Below are 23,689 nucleotides of genomic sequence, written 5' to 3' on the forward strand. Positions count from 1 at the left end.
CTCTCCAACTATACTTTTAATCTCAGGCATGGCCGTTAATATTGTCCAGTTTTTCTCTATTACATAACGTACATCCTTTGTATTAACATTAAATGTGGTGACATATCTATATTTTCTTTTCTGTCTGGTAAAAGTGTTGCTGTATCATATTTGCACTAAAGATTGGTTTATACCTATCTCATCTCCCTCTGGCAACATCCTCATATATTTCATTTACAACCTGACTAGGATAACCATTCCCTTTAAATTCCTATACCATTTCTCTAGCCTGAATTATAAAATTATTCTCCTCAGTATTGAGTTTACTCGCTCTTATCAGTTGTGCCCTCAGTATTCCTTTAAAAGTATGTGGTGCATGCATACTATTTATATTAATATATCTACAAACATTCACATTCTTTTTATGTATGGTAGATTCTATCCTATCTTCTTTCTTATATAATCTGATATTTAGAAACACTATACTTTCATCTGATGCTGACATTTTAAATTTTAAGAAGTTTGTGGAGCTATTTAAATATATAATGTATAGTTCTCTAATTCTTCCATGTTATCTCCCCATATCAAAAACAATCATCCACAAATCTTCTATAAAACATAACTTTATTGCTCAGTTCATTATCCTCACTCAAAATGTAGCGTTTCTCCCACTGATATAGTACCAGATTAGCATATGTATTAGCTACTGGGGTCCCCATCGCTACCCCAGTCAGCTGTAAATACGGTACTTTATCAAAAATAAATACATTTTTTGTTAATATTATTTCTAATAATGTACATATATTCTCTATTTCCCTAGCTTGCATGTTAATTTCAGTATTTAGGAAATTATGTATGGCCTCCACTCCATAGTCATTTGAAATTACTGTAAAGAGGGATGTAATATCAAGTGTCACAAACATAAAGCCTCTACCAGCATATCTATCATACCATTCATATAAATCAGACAAAAAAAATGTTAGTATCCTTCAGTATACTAGGGCATTTACATAAATATTTCCCTAATTTCATTTGTAAGTACTTTGAAATTGGTTCAGTTGAATATCCACCCCCTGAGACAATAGGTCTCAGGTGGATTATTGAAACACTTATGTATCTTTGGGATCCCATATATTTGCAGGATTCTAGGGCATGGAACAGAAAAGTAGTTGAATAAATCAATTGTTATATCATCAGACAGTTGTAAATCGTATATTGCCATTTTCACTTCTGAGATACATTTCCTAACTTCATCATAATTTTTTTTTAAATGTTGTCACATCACATATTAACTTAAAGTTTTCTATGTACCTTTCCCTATCCATTATCACCACTGCACCTCCTTTATCTGCTTGTTTGACCACTATCCTATCATCCTTTTCCAACATTCTTAGCGCTTTATATTCATCATACGAAAGATTGTATGATTGTTTCCTATTCCCTTTAGAGTAAAGGGCTCTTAATTCTTTTTCGACAACATTCGAAAAGGCAGTTAAAATTGGACAAGACAGTGGTGTAAATGTGCTCAGTTTTTTGCAAACTGGTGTTTCAGAAATCACATCTTTAAAAATTAGTTTTAAACTTGCATTTCTTACAAATAATTTCATGTCTATAATCACCTCCACTATATTGTCAAAAGACCTAGGTATAAATTTCAGTCCTTTACTTAAAAGTTCTATTTGAGATAGCGTTAATGCTACCATTGAAAGATTTACAGTACCTTTTATTATTTGAATCAGCATCGGACCACTTTGTTGAAAAGCGCAGGACTGTTGCTCTTCCTCTTCACCCCTGCCATTGTTTGTTGTACTTGCCGCTGTTGCGAACGGTCCCTCATGGTATTTTTTGTTGTGAGGCTATTTTCTCTGGTAACTTTAACTGAAAAGGTGAAAAAGGAGTTATTTCACCATGTGAAGTTTTATCCTTATCTACTGACGGACACTGAAAAATAAAATGTTCCTTCACTTTAGGATGCACCGCATTTTCTCAATAGCCACTTCCTTGATTCACTAAAAGGGTTTCCTTCCTACTTGTGATGTCTATTGAAGCTGTCTCTGCACATTGATTTGGGTGTTGTAAACAACGGAGTCTGCATATCCACATTTTGATTGGACAATAACCCTTCTACTGGCTGTACAGTCTCAAATATATCCAATTGATCTAAACTATGTTTCACTTTTTCTTTTGAGTTAGTAACACCATTTTTAAAAAAGTGATTTTGATTTTCATTCCTCGGCCAAAAGAAGATATGTCCATTCTTAAAATCATTAACATCTCGCTGTAACTTACACTTTTTTTTGATTCCAGTTTAGCATCAAACAAGTGCAGATGATCTAACACTATTTGATACATGTCGCTAGAGTTTGAATAGCAAGGCATATTCAAAATGTCATTCTCTAGTTTCTCTATTTCTTCCACAAGTTTCTTCTCTACTGGCTCGAAGAAGGTATTCATTACTCATGTAGTTTGCACTCAATTTTAAATTGAGTTGCTGTCATTGTCCAAGAAGTTCTGAGTAAGTATTCGCATATGAGGGCATTTTCAGTATTCTTAGCCCTAGTGGTACTACACCCAACTCCAAATAAGCTTGAAAGCTTAACCGCTGCCGCTGGAGTTGTTTGTACATTTGTGCTTTCTTCTCTAAAGTATCTAGTGTCTTCTCAAATTCTTCTACTGTTTGGTCAGTGGTTCCCAAAGAAGAAGGTGCATTAAACACTAGTTGTAGTAATGGATTATTCTCTCTTTGTAAAAATCTTCTTACTGAACCATTCGGTTCTCTCACCCCAATACTCTGCGTACCAGTTATACTCATGATGCTGGCTGATAGACTCTCCCTTAATATTTGACGCTCACTGTACTGTCCAAAATGCTCAATGCTCAAAGACCAATAAACAGTGCTGTGTAAAATGAAATCCAGATACACAAACCATGCCAAAAAATAAAATTTAATGCAAAGCTTTCAGGCTAACCACCCTTCATCAGTACATAAAATATTACATTTCCATTTTCACTTTTAAATAGGGAACAATTAAAATCATATGTCACAGCCAGCCTATCATCATTTAATAGCAACTACTACATTTAAAACAACAGTACCTAAAAATATAAAAATTATATATAGAAGAAAATATAAAAGGCATTTAAATATTTAAGCCAAAAAGAAAAGACAAAGAGAAAATATATAATTTTTATAATATTTTGATTGCACTGTAGAAAGATTTGATTAAATATTTAAATGCCTTTTATATTTTCTTCTATATATAAATTTTATATTTTTAGGTACTGTTGTTTTAAATGTAGTAGTTGCTATTAAATGATGATAGGCTGGCTGTGACATGATTTTAATTGTTCCCTATTTAAAAGTGAAGATTGAAATGGAATATTTTGTGTACTGATGAAGGGTGGTTAGCCCGAAAGCTTTGCATTAAATTTTATTTTTTGGCGTGGTTTGTGCATTCTGTCAGTGAGCCAGTTGGCTACTCATCTAGTAATGTATGGGTTAATCCCCAAATGGGACAGTTTCTCTATGATACCTAAATGAGGAATTGTATCAAAGGGCTTGGCTAAATCAAGATAGGTGGTATGTCCTGTTTTCCCTCATCCACTGCTTTGGAGGCATTATCAAAGAAGCACACTAGGTGTAGTAAGGAAGTTCTACTTTTGACAAAACCAATATGGGTCTGGTCAAGAGTGTTGAAAGTCACCTATGTCCCTGTGGGTCAGGTCCATGATGAATCTTTCCATAGTTTTGCAGATAAGGCTGGTTAGGCTTATGAGTCAGTAGTTCTTAGGGTCAGTTTATGGATGTGTAGGCATGTTCTTAGGCTTATGGGTCAGTAGTTCCCAGGGTCAGTTGATGGATGTGTAGACATTTCAACTGTGAAGATACTTCTAGTTCTACATGTTACCCGATTGACATGCATTGCATATCACACAGTATTTGATATTAATGTAAGGAGTGTAGCTGATATATTTGTGAAAAAGTACTGAAGATGCCAGGCTTGCAGTGCATCGGGGGAGGCAACCCATGGCAGCATTGTAAATATGTGACATATTGTTCAGTTTAAGGTTCCACATGTAGTTTCATGGCATAAAGAGTACAATGGGCAATAAACAGCAATAATACATGTTAAATTTGCTTTAGCATAGTGCAGAGATGAGCAGCGGGTTTTTGTGACAGATGGCAAAGTGTTTGCACATGCAAATACACATTTTCATCAAATTTTCCCTGTTTGAAAATAGTTAAGCAGTGTGCAAATGTGAGCCACATTGCTAAAATTCTGAGTGTTAGTACTGAGTGCATGAAACAAACCTGCTGCTTAGCTGACTCTCTGGCAGCAAGTGTAAATTCACTGACACATTTCTTTCTGAGCTCAGATGATACAGAGTACAAATTCAGATGTATCTAATACTTTCAAATAAATAGTAATAATGCAATGAAATTATTATTTGTAATACATTCAGCATGTATTACTGTATGCTGGCATAGTGGAGAGGGGTTAGCCGGCATTATGTGGAGGTAACTGCAGCATTAATGAGTCACTCACTGTCGTTTGGCATGGTGCATGATGCAAAACTCTGAGCAAACACAGAGGCCAAAAAGTGAAGGCATCCATTGCTTTTTCTGCTACTTATGTGTATTGTGCATGATTCTATTTTTTGATTATATTATAGGTGTTAAAATGGGGTGGATAGGAAAGTGGTGAAATGGAAAGCAAGCATGGGGAAGAACAAAGGGAAAGCAATATAAGAATATGCATGAGAGAGCTAGGTAAGAACTATAGCTATTCATTTCCTCAACAGTAAAAACTGATAATATCTGCAGAATATTAGCTGAATTTGGACTGTCATCTCCAGAGGAAGGGGTGACAACAAAGTAATCATGCTGTATAGTCAACTAGATCAAATAAAGTGTGTGAAGAATACATATGTGCAAAATAGAGAGCTATGTATGGAATGTTTTTTTTTTTTTTTTTTTGAAACAGGGTACCCACTTTTCTTTTTTGAATTCAGTAAGAGAGGAATGCTGGGTAAGGGATGTTGGTATTTCTGGATCAGGTAAGTTGGGTAGGTGAGGAAGCAAATGCAAACAAACAAGACAAACAAGACCAGAGACAGGTATGGTGAGGGACACAAAATGTTGTGGGACACCATGACTGGGGTGAGGGAGGGAACACCACAGGCTCATGCTCATCAAACAAACATGGAGACAGTGAGAATCAAGTCCTCGAGCACTGGACTGTCATCACTGTCCTCTTACTCCCTGGTGGCTGGAGTGCAGCCTCTCCATCCAGTGTAGGCATACACCAATGATGAGGTGCATGGCTCTATGCAACAAACCTGGCATCTCCCAATGGGTGAAGAAATCACAACCTCCACCACTGCTCTCAGAGGGTACCACTGCACCGGCTGCTTGGGCAATACTACCTGAAGGTGCAGGTAGTGCAGGTATAGCAGACCCAGTGCTGCCATTTTGGCATGCAGATGTGCTGGACATTGCTGCTGGTGGAGCGGGGGCAGGCTGATCAATGGTGCTGCCCTACTGTGCTGTATAGAATTTAGTGATCTGGTACAAATGGATGACATGGAGACATTTTGACAACACATAATATAAAACAAAAAAGAGAGATGAGGGTTGGGGTGAGAGAAAAAAAAGAGAAAATTAGAAACATCATATGTGACTTACAATGCATTAACAGTAGTATACAACTATTTTATGTGAAGTATTACATTTAAGTTTGCATCCTAACAAATGGGCCTATATTATATTCTCAAAAGCCGACAACATCGAAGCTGATATTGTCGACATGAGAATAGCGAACGTGCACAACATCGAACGTGTAAATGGAAAACTCCGTAAGGGGAGATTTCCATTTACTGCAATGTAGTGCGATCTCAGAGTTGGTATATTTAAGTAGCGGGGGTGTTGGGCAGTGCAGGGGAGCTTGCCCCCCTGCTTAAACTCGTTATGGTACTTTTTTCTTTTCTTTTTTTTTTTGTTGTTTTTATAAGTTCGATGTTTGAAGACATTGAAAATATGGTGTCGACCATATGGTGTTTGATATTTTCAACCGTCGATCTTATAATATAGACCCCTAACAAATACAATCTATAACTACAGATTGTTGAAAGTAATCTCTGAAATGTGTGAATGTTGCATATATATCTGTTCCAATTATAAAGACTGCAGTTAACAGCAGAGCATTTATGCGACTTGTGTAAAGTTTATTTTAATGTAAATATTTATTAAAGAAATCCATTACTGTATATTTGGTACTCATGGTATATGAGCCTAGAACCTGTGACTACAGTCTTATATTTGACTCCTAAAGTTGGTTTGTACAACAGACTATTGCATGCATACTTGCTGTTTCAGATAAGATATGGATGTTCAATCTGCTACAACTCTATAAAAAAAAAACAACAATCTATCCTTAACTTTCAAAACAACAATAATATTGCTCTTGTGCTACATACATACCACTTCCTTCCCTCAGTCTCATCAGTCAAGCAACACAAACCCATCTGTTGAGCTCTATATCAGCTTAAGCTGGAGATACAACAGAAAAGAACAGAAAAGCATTATGCATAACAGGCTTGCCTACGTTTAGCTTTCTAAGTATTACAAATTCTCTAAATCACCACCAGAAGGAATAAACCAGAATCCACAAAGTATGCTTTAGCTTTTTCGTTTTTTAATAAAAACTTCTTCAGAATGACATACATAATAACTGACCCTCCTTTTATACACTCCCACAAACCTTTTGTTCCAATGACTTACAAATGATTAATTAATTAATCAATTAATGACATCATAATAATTAAATTTAAAAATAAAATTACATAAATACAAAATCGAGACAACAACCATAAAAATGTTGACCATGTAAATACAACTCTGAGAATGGCCACAAATGGCATCATATGTTTGTAAAAAAAAAAAAATATATATATATATATATATATATATATATATATATATATATATATATATAAATGTTCATGATTATAAATAGCCTTCTGCTTTTAATCTTAGTATAGAGCTGATAGAAATATTGCTGTTTAAACCTGGTTCTTGTGTTGCATTGGTCCTCATCTGCCACCTAAGTTTCTTAGCCTCTAGGTAGTCATTAAGGGGTCCACCTCTCTCACCTAGTGAAACTTGCTCTATAATGCAAAACTTGAAATAGTGTCCTTCATTGTTTTTAGTATGCAAAGCCAGGACATTTTTAATGTCTTGTTTTTTGATGTCATAATAATGTTGATATATTCTACTTCTAAATGCATTAATCGTCTTTCCTATGTAAAAACTGGGGCATTGCGAACACTTTGCCAAATAAACAACTACCTTACTGTTACAGGAATATTTTTTCTTATATACAAATTTCTCATAATTTGGAATATCAATCTCAGTTCCCCTCTATAATATGTTGGCATTGCATACAAAAACCACATTTAAACATGCCTTTCTTTACATAATATCCATCATGTGACCTCTCTATCATATTTTTCAAAGTTATGTCTTTTTTATATACAATATTAGGCACTTTTCCCACTATATCTGTATATTCCTTATTGATGTTAAATACATTCCAATTATGTTGTATAATTTGTCTGATGTCTATAAACTGCTTGTTGTATTTAAAAATTGCAGCTTTATTAAAGGTTTTGGATTCTGTACCCCCCCCCCACTTGGGTAAACAGTTTCGGTACCCTTACCTAATAATGAAAAAAAGTGCCCATTATTCCTCTTAATAACTACTTCTTGTAATGTTTTTTCTACAAAATCTGAGGGATAGCCTCTCTTTACTAACATATCAGTAAGAGTGTTGATTTGGTCAAGAAATTCACAATGATTTGATATCATCCTAGCTAGTCTTACCCCTTGTCCTTTTACTAATGCCTTCTTTTGATGTATAGGATGAAAACTTTCAAAATGCAGCAGTGTATTCGAGAATGTGGGTTTTCTAAATATGGTAGTCTCAACATTTGCCCAAGTTGTTTTTACTAATAGTGATATCTAAATAGTCTATTTTATCGAATGAAGTAACGTGAAAATTCTAAGAAGTCTGTACTTTCATCAATAAATGCCAAAAATTGTTTAAGTGTATCTTCGCTGTTGTTCCATAAAATAATTATATCATCTAAATAACGGCCATAATAGGTCCAATATTTTGCAAAGGGACTATTAAATATATGTTCCACTTCCCAAAATGCCAAAACAATATTGGCAAAAATAGGGGCACATATAGCCCCCATGGCTACTCCCTTGCACTGCTTAAAAAACTGCTCTTCAAAAACTATAACGTTAGTTTCCAGAATTAATTCCATCAAACTTCTGATTGTTAGAATACGATCGTGTGTAAGCCTAGTATATTGGCACAAAAATGAGTAAAACCATTCAATGCCAATATTGTGTGGAATTACTGAAAACAGATCTTTTACGTCTATTGTTACAAAAATCAGTGCCTCATTATACATTTTTCTATTTATTTTCCTTAATAAATCCCAAGAATCTTTCACAATCCAATTGCAATCAGAAAGAGTATTCTTAAGTTGTGTGTCTATAAATTTAGCAACAAAGTATGTTTTCGATGCTTTGGCAGCAACAATGGGTCTTGGGGGGGGGTTTCTAAATCTTTATGAATTTTTGGAATTCCAAAAATTGTGGGCATTTTTTTGTGTTTCACATCCATGTATAAATGCTCCTCTAAAGAAATTTGTCTATTCATGAGAAGTTCTCTTAATAGTATATTCACTTTTCTATATATAATATTCTTCTCGTTGAGACTAATTTGACAATATGTCTCAGAATGTAAAATACCAAATATTTTATCAATATATGAATTCTTATTCATAATGACCAACCCACCCCCCTTGTCCGGTTTCATAATTCTTAATTCATTATTGTTGCACAAATTCTGTACTAACTCTCTCTCCTTTGAACTCAGATTGTTTTCTGTTTTTTCAAGGCCATGGGTGTTATTCTTTTTATTTTTAAATTTAAATTTCTCCCTAATGTCATATTCACATAATTTTTCGAACGTCTGTACTACAGGACAAAGGGGTGGATTAAATACACTTGGCCTTTTATTCAAATATGTGTTACTACTGTCTTGAGGGCTGTCTTTAAAACAAAACTGAAAATTCAGTTTTCTTGTGTATAACTTTAAATCAATTAAGATGTCATCTAATACTGCTCTATTACTTGGGACAAAGGATAAACCTTTGTCAAACACATCTGCAATGTCATTATCAAATGTGATGTCACTGTAGTTATACACCTTAACATCATCACTTTTGTTACAAACAATTTGAACAGAACTATTTTCAAAACTATGATCATAAGCCACATCAAACACATCTAAATCATGCATTAATGTGTTCTCCCTCTCCCCCTGTAGTTGTAATTGTAGTAATTCATAGCCCCTCTCTGGTTCCTTAGTCGCTCTGACCTCCTCAGATGGGGGAATTCTAAAGGGTCGAGAATAGTCTCTCCTTCACCATCAAATTCAAAGTTAACAACATCTGTGTCATTGTTACAACTGTTACCATAATAATTTTTAACCTTGAATTGGCTTCTACTTCTAGGTGGGGGCGGGTATGCTCTATGTTGTGCATACTCCTTTTCATCTCTTTTAAATTTCCCCTCTTTTTTATCTTTCAACTCAGCAATATATAAATCAATACTTTTAAAAATGTTATCATGCTGTGTCCTTTTAAATTCAAAGAGTAAATCTCCTTTTATACTATTATTAATACTTTTGATTTTGTCAAATAAAATTACCATTTTTCTGTCGTTGTCCTTAATAAGGCATTCTAAAAGTTCACATCCGTGCCTATTAAACATCTGGATAAGTTCCAAATAAAGTTCAGAGTCCTTATTAAGTCCTGTAGGGTAACGCCATAATCGAAGCCGTATCTGTATTTGTTCCCTCCGTTTACATTCACGCAGGTAACTGTTCTCGAGTTGCAACTTTCGGTAGTCTTTACTGAGGGTTTCAAACAGATTGAACTGTTTGTCAAGCGAACAATTCATGTCCGTGCTGTTCAATGTTGCCGAACGCCATTCACGGTCCCCTTCAAGCCATTGACTTAAAGATCTACGTTCGTTACCGGAAGTGCTACCCGTAGAAGTGCTCGGGTTAACTGAAGTCCGTTCCTCATCTCTACCCGGAAAAGTAGAGTTCGTAGATTGGCAATGTTGGGTCGGTGTAATACCTTTTTTTCATTATTAGGTAAGGGTACCGAAACTGTTTACCCAAGTGGGGGGGGGGGTACAGAATCCAAAACCTTTAATAAAGCTGCAATTTTTAAATACAACAAGCAGTTTATAGACATCAGACAAATTATACAACATAATTGGAATGTATTTAACATCAATAAGGAATATACAGATATAGTGGGAAAGGTGCCTAATATTGTATATAAAAAAGACATAACTTTGAAAAATATGATAGAGAGGTCACATGATGGATATTATGGAAAGAAAGGCATATTTAAATGTGGTTTTTGTATGCAATGTCAACATATTATAGAGGGAACTGAGATTGACATTCCAAATTATGGGAAATTTGTATATAAGAAAAAATATTCCTGTAACAGTAAGGTAGTTGTTTATTTGGCAAAGTGTTCTCAATGCCCCAGTTTTTCATAGGAAAGACAATTAATGCATTTAGAAGTAGAATATATCAACATTATTATGACACCAAAAAACAAGACATTAAAAATGTCCTGGCTTTGCATATTAAAAACAATGAAGGACACTATTTCAAGTTTTGCCACTATAGAGCAAGTTTCACTAGGTGAAAGAGGTGGACCCCTTAATGACTACCTAGAGGCTAAGGAACTTAGGTGGCAGTTGAGGACCAATGCAACACAAGAACCAGGTTTAAACAGCAATATTTCTATCAGCTCTATACTAAGATTAAAAGCAGAAGGCTATTTATAATCACGAACATTTATATATATATATATATATATATATATATATATATTTTTTTTTTTTTTTACAAACATATGATGTCATTTGTGGCCATTCTCAGAGTTGTATTTACATGGTCAACATTTTTATGGATGTTGTCTCGATTTTGTATTTATGTAATTTTATTTTTAAATTTAATTATTATGATGTCATTAATTGATTAATTAATTAATCATTTGTAAGTCATTGGTGCAAAAGGTTTGTGGGAGTGTATAAAAGGAGGGTCAGTTATTATGTACGTCATTCTGAAGAAGTTTTTATTAAAAAAACGAAAGCGCTAAAATAAAAAACGAAAGCGCTAAAGCATACTTTGTGGATTCTGGTTTATTCCTTCTGGTGGTGATTTAAAGGTTTGTGTGCTTTTGAGATTACGTATTACAAATTCTCCCTTATTATCATGCTTACAAAGCTGTGAAAGTCCACAGTCTCAAATTAATTCAAGCAACAGTTAAAGGTTTCCCTCTTGCACTACTTATGTCATTAAAATGATGCCTACACTGTTCTCCAATGTGGGGAATACAGCCTGAGCTAAACATCTCCATGTCTCAGACTTGTACTGGGGGCCAGAATAGCCCTCTGCAGAAGCCTTTGGCTGTCGTGTTTTAGTCCAATAAATATCCTGGACTCTTGGACACCCCACTTCTGCACCCTAAACTTGGCAGCTTCCCAACTTACTCCAACCATGTCTAACACCTAATCTAGAGCAATGGAAAATGATGCTCCCTGCCAATTCAAGTTATCGCATTTACTGGTAGTGAGCAAACCTAAGCAACGATACCAACCACATATGCCTGGTGTTAAGTGAAGGGCAGCAGTGTCAAGCAGAGATGACATAAGTAAGTAAATCCACAAGTACTACCACCAAAATGCAAAGAATAACAACAGCAACTGAAGAAACAGTCCTCAGTTCTCGGTCCACAGATTTATTTGTTAAAAAACAATGAACATAAAGCGCTTTTCTTTTGGTATAGTAACTAAAATTTCTTCAGACAAAAAACTTTGACGATTACACTTTTTAAATATAACAAGGTCATGTGTTCCAAGTAATTACCATACTTAATTAAAACTGTTAACCCTATCCTACCTTTTGTGACTTTTTAGATAGTAAAACCATGAAAGACTTTAAAATTACTATTGTTTTGGCAGCACAAGTTTTTAGTCTCAAACACTCAGCAGTACATACTGACTGACTTTAAAATAATGCAGTCAATATAAAATTAAATATGAAAACTAATTAATTGACAGAATAAACAAAACTGTAAATATTAGGTATGTACTATATCTTATTTTTAGACAATAAATTGGTACATTCCTCTACATTCTACTTATCTAGTGAGGCTTTTCAATTTCAAATATCATAATATTGAACATGTTTCATTTAAGCCTGGATGTTGACAGGCATTAACTCGAAGTTGCCACATTAATTTTAGTTTCTCCAAAAGAATAGAACTTGGGCCCCCTCTAGTGTCCAAAGACACTTAGTCTACAACTCTGAATTTAAACTGACGCGTATGAAAATCACCTAACTTATTCACTATTTCTCTATAAGTACTTAGGAGGTTCCAGTTTTTGACAACAACTTTTTTGACTTCCAAAGCATCAATACTAAATGTTATGAAGTTCAACCTAAATCTTTGACTATTTATTATGTTAGGTGTATTAGGATGGACCTTAATGGAATAATTAGGCAAGAAAGACTAGTAAACAGTGACAGCTCTAATCTAATTAGTGGAAACACACTGTAAATCCAAAACTTAAAAGAACACAATTTGAACAGTTGCAGGGCTTCAATAAAGGCAGTCCCTCCTTGGTAAATGTGCAGAAATAATCTCACAGGTTCACGACAGTGGCACCGAGGTAAAGTTTAATCCAAAAAACAAGCGAAAAACAAAAAGCGAGGCAATTCATTAATTCACAAAGGCTTTACCCTTTAGAGTAAGGGTTCTAAGATATTGTAGCTGTCATTCAAAAGGGGTCATATATTTGGCATACCGCACGTTCTGCTTGGCATACTACGTCGGTAAAACTGAATGTAATCTGAGGCAACGTGTTTATGAACGTATGTATGATATAAGTAGGAAGAAGGAAACCAATGACATCTTCAGACACATTATAGTTTGTGCCCAAGCAGATTTCAAATTTTGAGTTCTTGAACAGGTGGCTAACAGTGATAGAGGAGGGGACTGGGAGAATAGGTTTGAGCACAGGGAAGTAATGTGGCAGCTAAGATTGTACGCCTGTACCTCCCCTGGAATGAATGATCATGTCTCACTCCTCTTTGCACTAAAACTGAAAGCTTCAAAGCCAAAAAAGATAAATAAGTAAAGCTAGAGCTAAAGTTAACACAATAACAATAATATTAACCTTATTCACTGTTTTTGCCCTAGGATTCTATGTAAGGATGGCCTTCTACAACATATACACGCTTTGCCCATTTCTTTTGGTATAATGGATCTTATACATATGATTTTTAAAACAATGGATTTTGCATACATTTTTTAAATACAATATATATATATATATATATATATATATATATATATATATATATATATATATATATATATTTATTTATATTCTTCTGATGGCTACATTTGTTGTTTTTCATGTTAAGTAAGTTTGTGTTTTTTTACATATCAAGTGTGTCTTTTATACATAAATATACTTTCGATATAGTTTTTATATATATTTTAATTTGATATCAGGAGCCTTGTTAACTGATATAGTTTAATTGCTGATGTGATTCACTGTTGTTTCTCTGATTCCATCAAGTCAGAACCAATAGGAAGCAGGGATACTATTTATTAACCTGTTGTTGTTAATCAATTCTTATTCTGATGAAGTCTCTTGTAAGGAGATGAAAGTGCTTAATCCTTTCTTGTTCTGTTTTTAAGCCTTTGTGAATTTATGAATTGCCTCGTTTTTTGTTTTTCGCTTGTTTTTTGGATTAAACTTTACCTTGAAGCCACTGTGGTGAACCTGAGAGGTTATTTCTGCACATTTACCAAGGAGGGACAGCCTTTATTGAAGCATTACAACTGTTTGAATTGTGTTCTAATCTTACTGAATTTAATAATACGAACCAACCTAATTTTCCTACAGTAATATTCAGACAAGGGATGAACTTAAAAAGTTAATTGAAGAGACCAAAACCTTGCCTAATACGAAACCCTGTAATGTATAAGTGTGAAACATGCAACTACTTTAAATTTATGGAAACAGTGCACAAATTTTGTATTAGAAACATTAGTTACTACATACAACAGAAGTTTAATTGTAATTCAAAGATGATTGTTTATGTGACTTTATGCCAATCGTGCCCTGCCTTCTACATTGGAAAGACCAACAGGAGGTTCAGGGGAATGTGTGTACAAGCATATTTATTGCATCAACAATAAAAATATAGAAAATGCATTAGCTAGACACATTATGAACTTTCCTACGCATCAGTTTAAATTCAGAGTTATAGACCATGTGTCTTTGGACACTAGAGGGGGCCCAAGCTCAATTATTTGGAGAAACTAGAATTTATGTGGCAACTTCGAGTTAATGCCTGTCAACATCCAGGCATAAAAGAAACGTGTTCAATATTATGTTATTTTAAATTCAAAGCCTTACTAGAAAAGTAGAATGCAGAAGAATGTACCAATTTATTGTCTAAAAATAAGATAAAGTACATACTTAATATTTACGGTCAATTAATTAGTTTTTATATTTAATTTTATATTGACTGCATTATTTTATCCGCGGTGGTGGTACTGTGGTAGCGTTGTCGCCTCACAGTAAGACGCTGTCTGGTTTGACTCTCAGCTAGAGCGTCTTCTGCGTGGAGACATCCGTGAATGGGCATTCCTTCGTTGAAGGTTGTGCATCAGGGCTGGCAACTCGGTATGTAAAAATCAACTGCCAATCATTAGCGGACCGGAGTTCCACTGTGGCAACCCCTAACCAAGAAAAGCCGAAAGACACAACAACAATTGACTGCATTATTTTAAAGTCAGTCCGTATGTGCTGCTAAGTGTTTGAGAGTAAAAACTTGTGCTGCCAAAACAATAGTAATTTTAAAGTCTTTCATGGTTTTACTATTTTTCACAAAAGGTAGGATAGGGTTAACAGTTTTAATTAAGTATGGTAATTACTTGAAACACATGACCTTGTTGTATTTAAAAGTGTAATGGTCAAAGTTTTTTAGCTGAAGAAGTTTGATTTACTATACCAAATGAAAAGCACTTTATTTTCATTTCATTGTTTTTTAACAAATAAATATGTGGACTGAGAACCGAGCACTGTTTCTTCAGTTGCTGTTATTATTCTTTCTATAGAGATGACATAAATACATGAAATAGGAAGGTTCATCTGACACTTGACCTTAGTATGAGAGGTGTCTGCTGCTGTAGCTTAGAAATATATATTAAAAATTGGGAAGTAAATGTTAGATGAGATAAATTTGCAGACATGCAATGGGGCCATGCATGTCATGACCTGCCAAATTTGTTTTTGGCTATATACTCTGATAACATAGATTTTTAAAGTATGGGATTCAAACCTAGGTGCAAGGGGCACACCGTTTTCTTCCACAGCATTGATTTTCCATGTTTTGCCACTGATGAAGTGCTGCTGAGATGCATTCAGGAATGATTCATGAATACAGCTGATAGTTTAAGGTGTATGTGTGTGACTTGACAGGGTTTTTGTACTTACATCCAGTTGTGTATGTGTCTTATAATTGTGAACTCCATGCAAGTCCAGATAATAGAAGTATACTTAAATAACTATAGTAAACAGTATACCTTCAGTCATAAATCTGAAAACACAATAAGGGGGCATTATCCCTCATACATATATAAGTAATATCAGCTACGCTATCTAAAGTATTATAAGTGAGGGTGAATATAATAGGAAGTGGTACAACAATAAAAATGTATGTAATATCCTGTATGAGAAACTAAGAACATGTGCATGGTTGTCCTACACTTATTCCTGTTGCTACAAGAATGTTGAAATAACACTTGTCCGTTTTTCTGTTCATTGCTAATAACTACACTGTCACAATGGTAAAAATAGGCTGCACAGCCTGTACTAGAACCCAGGACCATCTGTACTCCAGACCTCCACTTAGACCTGCTGCCACCAAACTAGTTACATAACATTTCCATAATGTCATACTCATTCTTAAGTTCCCAGTGTTAACTGCTGCAACACCCATTTAGCATGTTTGCATGGTGTCCAAAATAATTAATTGAATGCATCTATTTTCAATTATTGGCTATCAGCAGATGTTCTATGACTGGAGGTGTTGGGGAACCATGCTAACTGCAGCACAACACTGCTTAGTGGTACTGTACAATGGAAAGCAAAAATTGCAATAATGTATTGTTTTTGACCTTTGCACTTTTACAGGTGTCCTGTCTGCAGGTGTTCTGTCTGCTTCCTGTGTGGCCCACTAGTCCAATTTGCTCACTTCTAAGCATCGTACAAATGAGATAAGCACATTTAAACCTGACATTAATTTTTCTTTGTTTCATTTGTTTGCAGTAAGTTGCACACTGCACAAATACCGGCATTAAAATTAAATTAATGGGAAAAATAGTTAAAAGGAAAAAAAAGCAATCTATGAAATTAACACTATAAAATGTTTGTTAGTGCACATGAAGTATTTCTAAATTGGTCTGGATTTGAACTTTCACTCCAACGATCCTTCAGAATACAGTAAGGGTGCCTTGTCCCTCTTTGCCATGCAAACAGCTTTGCATTAGGGAACTGAAACTTTAAAAGGGAAAAGCAATCTATGAGATAAACACTACAAAATGTCTGTTAATACATATGAGATATTTATACATAGGTCTGGGTTTGAACTCTCACTTCAGTGAACCTTCAGAACATATTAAGGGTACCTCATCTCTCTTTGCCAGCCACACAAACAGCTTTGCAACAGGGAACTGAAATCATTCTGCATACAGCCAACTGCAACATCATCCACAGTAATATCAAACCATATGACAGTTATTTGTACATATATTAATTTTGGATGTAGTGCACTGAATGATCTCACAACCATTTCTGACTATAGCTAGCAAAAATGCAGTTTTGACTTGCCTCCCTGCATTTGTTGCACATTCTTGTCTTATCTGACCAGTAATCTAAGACATGCAGTCTCAAGGCATTCTGTATCCTTGCTCTTAAAATATGTAGTATATTACATTGCAATAATATGCATTTGTCAACAAGTGAAGGGGTGCTTGGATGTTAATGAATAGAACCTGTGAATTGCGTGTTATTTACATTTCCAGTCTTGATAAAATGATTTTTATACACTTTATAAGTCTAACCTGACACACGCACTGGGGGTAGGGCAGTCTGCATTGCTGTTGTGTTCTCATTCTCCTCACCAGTAATCATTCACAGTTGCAGTCCATTAGCAACAACACTGAGGGAGTGCCTGCACTATGTTTACATCTCTTACACTGAGCCAAGTATTTGGGATTCAGCAATTCTAATGACTTAACATCTCATTTGCATCTTCACAATGTTAACAGCCCTGAATCTACACCATAAAAAGGCAACTGTGTAGCTGTGGAACCCGAAGGAGAGAAGATTTGTTTATGTGGAGAACACAGAAACGAGGCTATTACTTTGGGATATATTTGTATAGAAGATTACTGAACTTGACAAGGTATGCTTGCATTTCTCAGCTATATACTGCATATGATGAAATGTCATTCAGAAAATGTATTTAACACACACACACACACACACATATATATATATATATATATATATATATATATATATATATATATGGTTCCCATTCAGAAGCCTGAAACATCATAAGCCTGAAAATCAAAATCCTGAAACCAAAAGCCTGAGAATTCAGAATCCTGAAAACTCAAAATCCTGGAAGCCCAAAATCCTGACAGACCAAAATCCTGAAACTCAAAATCCTGAAAACACAAAATAGACATACTGATGTCATAGTGGCTTTGCTATTGTTAGCCCTGTGGTGTTAGGTCATGCGTTGGGGTCAGGTAAGTGTGCGGTTGGTTTTATTTTAGGGTTAGGGGTGGTTTAAGTGAGTTAGGGTTAGAGCGCAGGTTAGGCATGTATGCAATAGTGACAAATATTGGGGTTAGGGGCAGTTTAAGTGAGTTAGGTTTAGGGCGCGGGTCAGGTGAGTGTGCGATAGTGATGGACCTTAGGGTTAGGGTTAGGGTCAGGGTCAGTTGGTAGATATTAGTGTCTTTATAGTGACATATTAGCATTATTTGTGTTTTCAGGATTTTGAGTTTCAGGATTTTGGTCTTTCAGGATTTTGGGCTTTCAGGATTTTGAGTTTTCAGGATTCTGAATTTTCAGGCTTTTGGTTTCAGGATTTTGATTTTCAGGCTTATGATGTTTCAGGCTTCTGAATGGGAACCATATATATATATATATATATATATATATATATATATATATATATATATGGTTTACTATCATAAATTCGAAACTCAGAATAAAACATGTCTGAATGTTCGAATTTAAACATCGGAAATGAACATTTCCGTATGACCCTAATGTCGAAAACAGCTGTGTATTGTCGAAAATGTCGCTCGTGACATTTCCGACAATACACAGCACTCCCACCCGTCCCGTAACTCCCTACCCAACTAGCCTAAACTCACAGTTATGCAGGCAAGCCCCTGCACTAATGGGGGCTGCACCCCCCACCCCCCCAACTTAATATTCCAACTCCGAGATCGCACTACAGTGAGGAAAGGGATGTATTTCCCTAACCACACTGTACCGCGATCCCCTCACATGAGCGAACGTTATAATTGCGAATGCACAGTCCATTCGCAATGATAACATTCACTCACATAACCTGCCGAACTATGAAGTATTCGAACATCTGTTGTTCGAATACGTCATAGCTGTGCAATTGCACGTCGGCATTGTGATAGTAAACCTATATATATATATATATATATATATATATTTTTTTTTTTTTTTTTTTTTTTTTTTTTTTTTTTGATTAGCAAACACTAGACTTTTATCTGTATGAATTATTTAAAAGTGTACTGATGGCATGGGCGTGTTTGGCCAGGGCATTTCACAAGTATACATGATTGGCAATGAATTAAAATGGAATATTTTGTGTAAAATCTACAGATATGTTTCAGGGACATTTCATTTGATATAACTTTTAGCATTTCAGTGATGGTTTGTTAGCAAAATATGTCATTTGCCTGTTCTTTTGGGGGTGGGAGAGCAAAGCTGCATTTCTGTTATGGCACAAACAAGGATATGTTGCTATTGTTACTTTCACTTTTTAGTATCCAGTCTGTTGTTCATTTTACAAATTTCTAGATTATTTTATGTTTCTCTAGTGGGTAATACTGAAATACTAATATGTTTTCTGTTTTATCTGGGAACAGTTATTTTGTAGTTATGTGATACTTATATGTATTATCCTTCTGTTGTGTTTTACCTAGGACTATGGCATCCAGGCATCTCAGTCCCCGAAAACTACCCTTCAGTGACCCTGAAAATCAGGCCATTGTGAGAAGCTTTTAGGTGAGATGGTGCCTTTTTGCTTGAGAGGGGACATGGAAATATGTCAGGCAGAATGCAAATTTGCCAGTAGATAGTTGCAGATGTGAATTCAGTAGGTGGCCACAACAGGACATATGATCAGGTCCACCATAGGACCACTCAAATGATCTCATCTGCACTGAGGAGAGCAGCTGCATTGGCCCATGATCAGATGGGTACTGAGGGGGGTTCTGCTACACAGCCACCACTAACTGGAAATGAAGAGTTCCTGTCCACTGTCAGGGATCCAAACAGCTCCTAGGAAAGTGCAGAAAAGCATGTCCTTGACATTGGTGCTACTGTTTCAGGGACAGCAAGTATGTTCCAGGAGGAGCTTCCAGGTAGGCTTTTGTAACTCAGTTGTTAAATACTGTTGTATAGTAAAATATTAATGTCAATATGTCAGTTCTGTTTAATAAGAAATTGGGTGGGGGAGGTTGAAGATTGCTACAGTTATCAACGCATTTTGATTGATTACACAGGGCTTTGTTTGGGCATGTCATGCAAGTTCTTGTTGAAAGTATAGTTAATGGACATATAAAAGGAAAAATGTTTTACCCCTTGTGTTACTATTAATTGTGATGATGTTGTCTTTACCTTTTGCTTAACTTCTTCCTACCTTTTGCTTAACTTCTTCCAGGGCCATCCATCATAGGGAGCATACCATCATAATACATACATACTTACATGCATACACCTATTTCAAGCATGGGCATTAATGCCCTTCTAGCTTGCCAATATACCAAAATCCTTGTTACCATAATAAGTGTCCAGGCTGTTCTTAAAAATATCTAAACTAGTACTTGTTTTAATGTAAGTTTGTAGTCTGTTCCATGAATCAGCTACTCTGTCAGAGAACCAGTTAGTGCACTTTTATTTCCTACAGATTCTTCTACGTAGGTTGTCTGATGATTCTCTAGCACTTTTTGATAACCCCAAACATTCCCAGAGGTAGTTGCCTCTAAATGCCCTATATACTTGAATAAGATCTCCTTATAGATATCTGTAAGAGACACTGTACAAATTCAGATATTTTAGTCTTTCATAATAACTTAAATTTTCACATCCATGGATTCTGTTGGTATATTTCTGCTGTACTGTTTCCAGCTTACTCATGCTTGTTTTCTTATAGGGTTTCCATATTGTTATTCCATACTCAAGTTTGGGTCTACTGTAACTAACAATCAATAACTTAATCATTTTTGATTTCCTAGACTTTGCAAATTTTTTTATACAACCTATAGTTCTATAACTATCATTAACCAATTGGTTGATATTATCAAAAAAACTCATAGCTGAATCTATCTTTATACCCATGTCCTTAAATGACTCTACAATTTCAATCACTGTGTGCTGTATGAAATATCCACCTTTAAGTTTATGTCTCCCAAAGCTCATATGCTTAGTTTTTGATGTATTTATCAGCATATTATTCTCCTGTGCCCAAATGGTCAATTTAGTCAGGTTCTATTGCAGACATGCCTTATCTGTAACACATGTAATCGGTTTACAGAATTTCAGGTCATCTGCATATAGACTGTAGAACACGTCAGATGAAAAAGTTAGGTCTGAAAGATACAGTATAAACAAGTATAGGCCTAGGACAGAACCCTGTAAGACACTTTGACTGTAACCAAGGATTTCACCTGCCGAGTTGCTGTATGATACTTGCCATGTCCTATTTGTAAGCCATGCAGCTATCCAGCTTATGAAAAATACATCAATAAATAGTTGTACTAATGTATTGATCAGTGTTTTGTGTATGACCCTATCAAATGCTGAAGTTAAATCTATATAAATTACATCACAGAACAATTTTTCATTCATAGCTGTTATTATATTATTATAGAACATCATGTTCAGGTGGTAATAGATCTGTTTTCAACATATGCATGCTGACCCTATCTAGGGTTAAACAAAAGAAATTCTCCAAAGCTGATTACAACCTCCTGAGGGAAGGCATAAACAGCTTCACAGCCCCCTCCCCCTCCACAGAAACTGTCACATATGTCCAAACTTACACCAAAATACTATATGAGTATTTATATAGTTGCATGGAATCAGGAATACCAGACAGGATGAAATCCTCCTCCTCAAGGAAGAGTAAACCTGTCTGGTGGATATCTATAATAAATAAACTCTATTTTGTTTGTGTCTTTCGGCTTTTCCCTGTTAGGGGTTTCCACAGTGGAACTCTGGTCTGCTAATAATTAGCAGTAGATTTTTACGTGCCGAGTTGCCAGCCCTGACGCACAACCTTCAATGAAGGTACACCCATTCAAGCATGTCTCCATACAGAAGACGCTCTAGCTGAGAATCGAACAGGACAACGTCTTACTGTGAGGTGACAACACTACCGCAGCACCACCAATAAACTCTATAATGAAAAGAAAAAAATCACTGTCCAGGACAAAATAGGAGCAGGTATCTAATTATAAACAATCTCCACTTAGCCTGAACAAGCAAATCAGAGCACTAGTGAAATCCTCTAAAGCAAACTTTGAGTCCAAACTGGCCACATCTACTAAAGACAATCATCAGGCTTTCTTCACATATGTCCACAACCTCAAGGGAAGCACCCAGATTAGCTCAGAACTGGTGGTCAAGGATACTGCATACACAAACTCTGTAGATATAGCCAACATGCTGGCAGACAGGTTCAGTGAAAACTTCATTCCTGTGTCCCCTCCATCAGTAAAACAGGACATCCACTGTACCTGTCCCCTCCCCTTATCTCTAGGGAGCAAGTCATCATTGCCCTCTCAAAGGCAAAAAATACAGCCTCCACGGGACCCGGTAACATCCCAGGCTGCATCCTACATGAACTCAGGCAGGTACTTGCAACACCATTAGGCACCCTATTCAACAAAAACCTAAGCACCGGCTTTGTCCTAGCTCAGTGGAGGACTGCTGCTATCATCCCTTTGCACACTGGTGGAGCATCCACTGATCTAGGAAATTATAGACCCATCAGCCTAACAAGCCTGATCTGCAAGACCATAGAGTGGATTATCATGGACCTCATTAACAAGGACATTGGCAACCTACAGAGACTTAATACCACACAGTTTGATTTTGTCAAGGTGTAGTCGTGCCTGATAAATTTGGTTAACTTCTTTGAGACAGTCACCAAGGCCATAGATGAGGAGAAGACCTACTTTACACCACCTACTTTGACCTGAACAAGGCCTTTGATACTATTCCCCATTAAGGTATAATAGATAAACTCTCTCAACTAGGCATCAATCCATATGTTACCAGATCAGTAGCAAACTGTCTCACTGATAGAACTCACCTAGTCAAAATAGGGGAGTCACCTCAAGTAGTAGACCTGTAACAAGTAGTGTACCCCAGGGATAGGTCTTGGGGCCTCTGCTGTTTGGGATATACTTCTCAGAGATGCAGGCCAAATCTAGTGGGCTATGGCTGACCAAGTTTACAGATGACTACAAGCTGGGTGCTGCCATCAATTCCCCTAGTGATGTGGACCTCCTTCAAAAGGGTGTCACCCAATCAAATGACTGGTGACAGAAACATGGCCTCAAACTGAATGGCAAAAAATGCAACATCATTGCTTTTGGGGGAGAATGATGTCCCCACAAATTATCACATTGATAATAAGGCACTAAGCATGCAATCAGTCGTGAAGGACTTGGGAACCCAGGTTGATAGCAAACTGTCTTTTGACCACCATATTGCCTCTGTTGTAAAACAAGCTTTCTACGTGGCCCACCTCATTAGTAAGGGTATCTCATCCAGGGACAAGGTGGTCATAACATTCTTGTATTCTTCCCTTATAAGACTGATTATTGAATACAATACACTTTTGGGCATGTACCTCACAAAGCACATGCAGTAGCTGGAGAGATCACAGAAATTCCTCACCCAGAGAATCCAGGGCTTCAAACATCTACCCTACACAGATAGGCTGAAAGCCCTATACCTCTACTCAGTTTCCTACAGACTACTCAGAGATGACATCTGTCTGGCATACAAAGCAATCTCAGACCCTGCCCTGATGGACTGCTGCATATCCGCAAGTTAAGCTCCACTCTAGTAACCCACATGAGAGACATCATCCTGGTCTGTAACATCAATAGGATGTGTTGGCAGGACAGATTTGTGTCCCAGAATCTCCCTCTTTTGTGGAATAGA

Source organism: Protopterus annectens, chromosome 1.part0, assembly GCF_019279795.1.
Source record: "Protopterus annectens isolate FY-2018-M chromosome 1.part0, PAN1.0, whole genome shotgun sequence".
In the NCBI taxonomy this organism is placed as follows: domain Eukaryota; kingdom Metazoa; phylum Chordata; order Ceratodontiformes; family Protopteridae; genus Protopterus; species Protopterus annectens.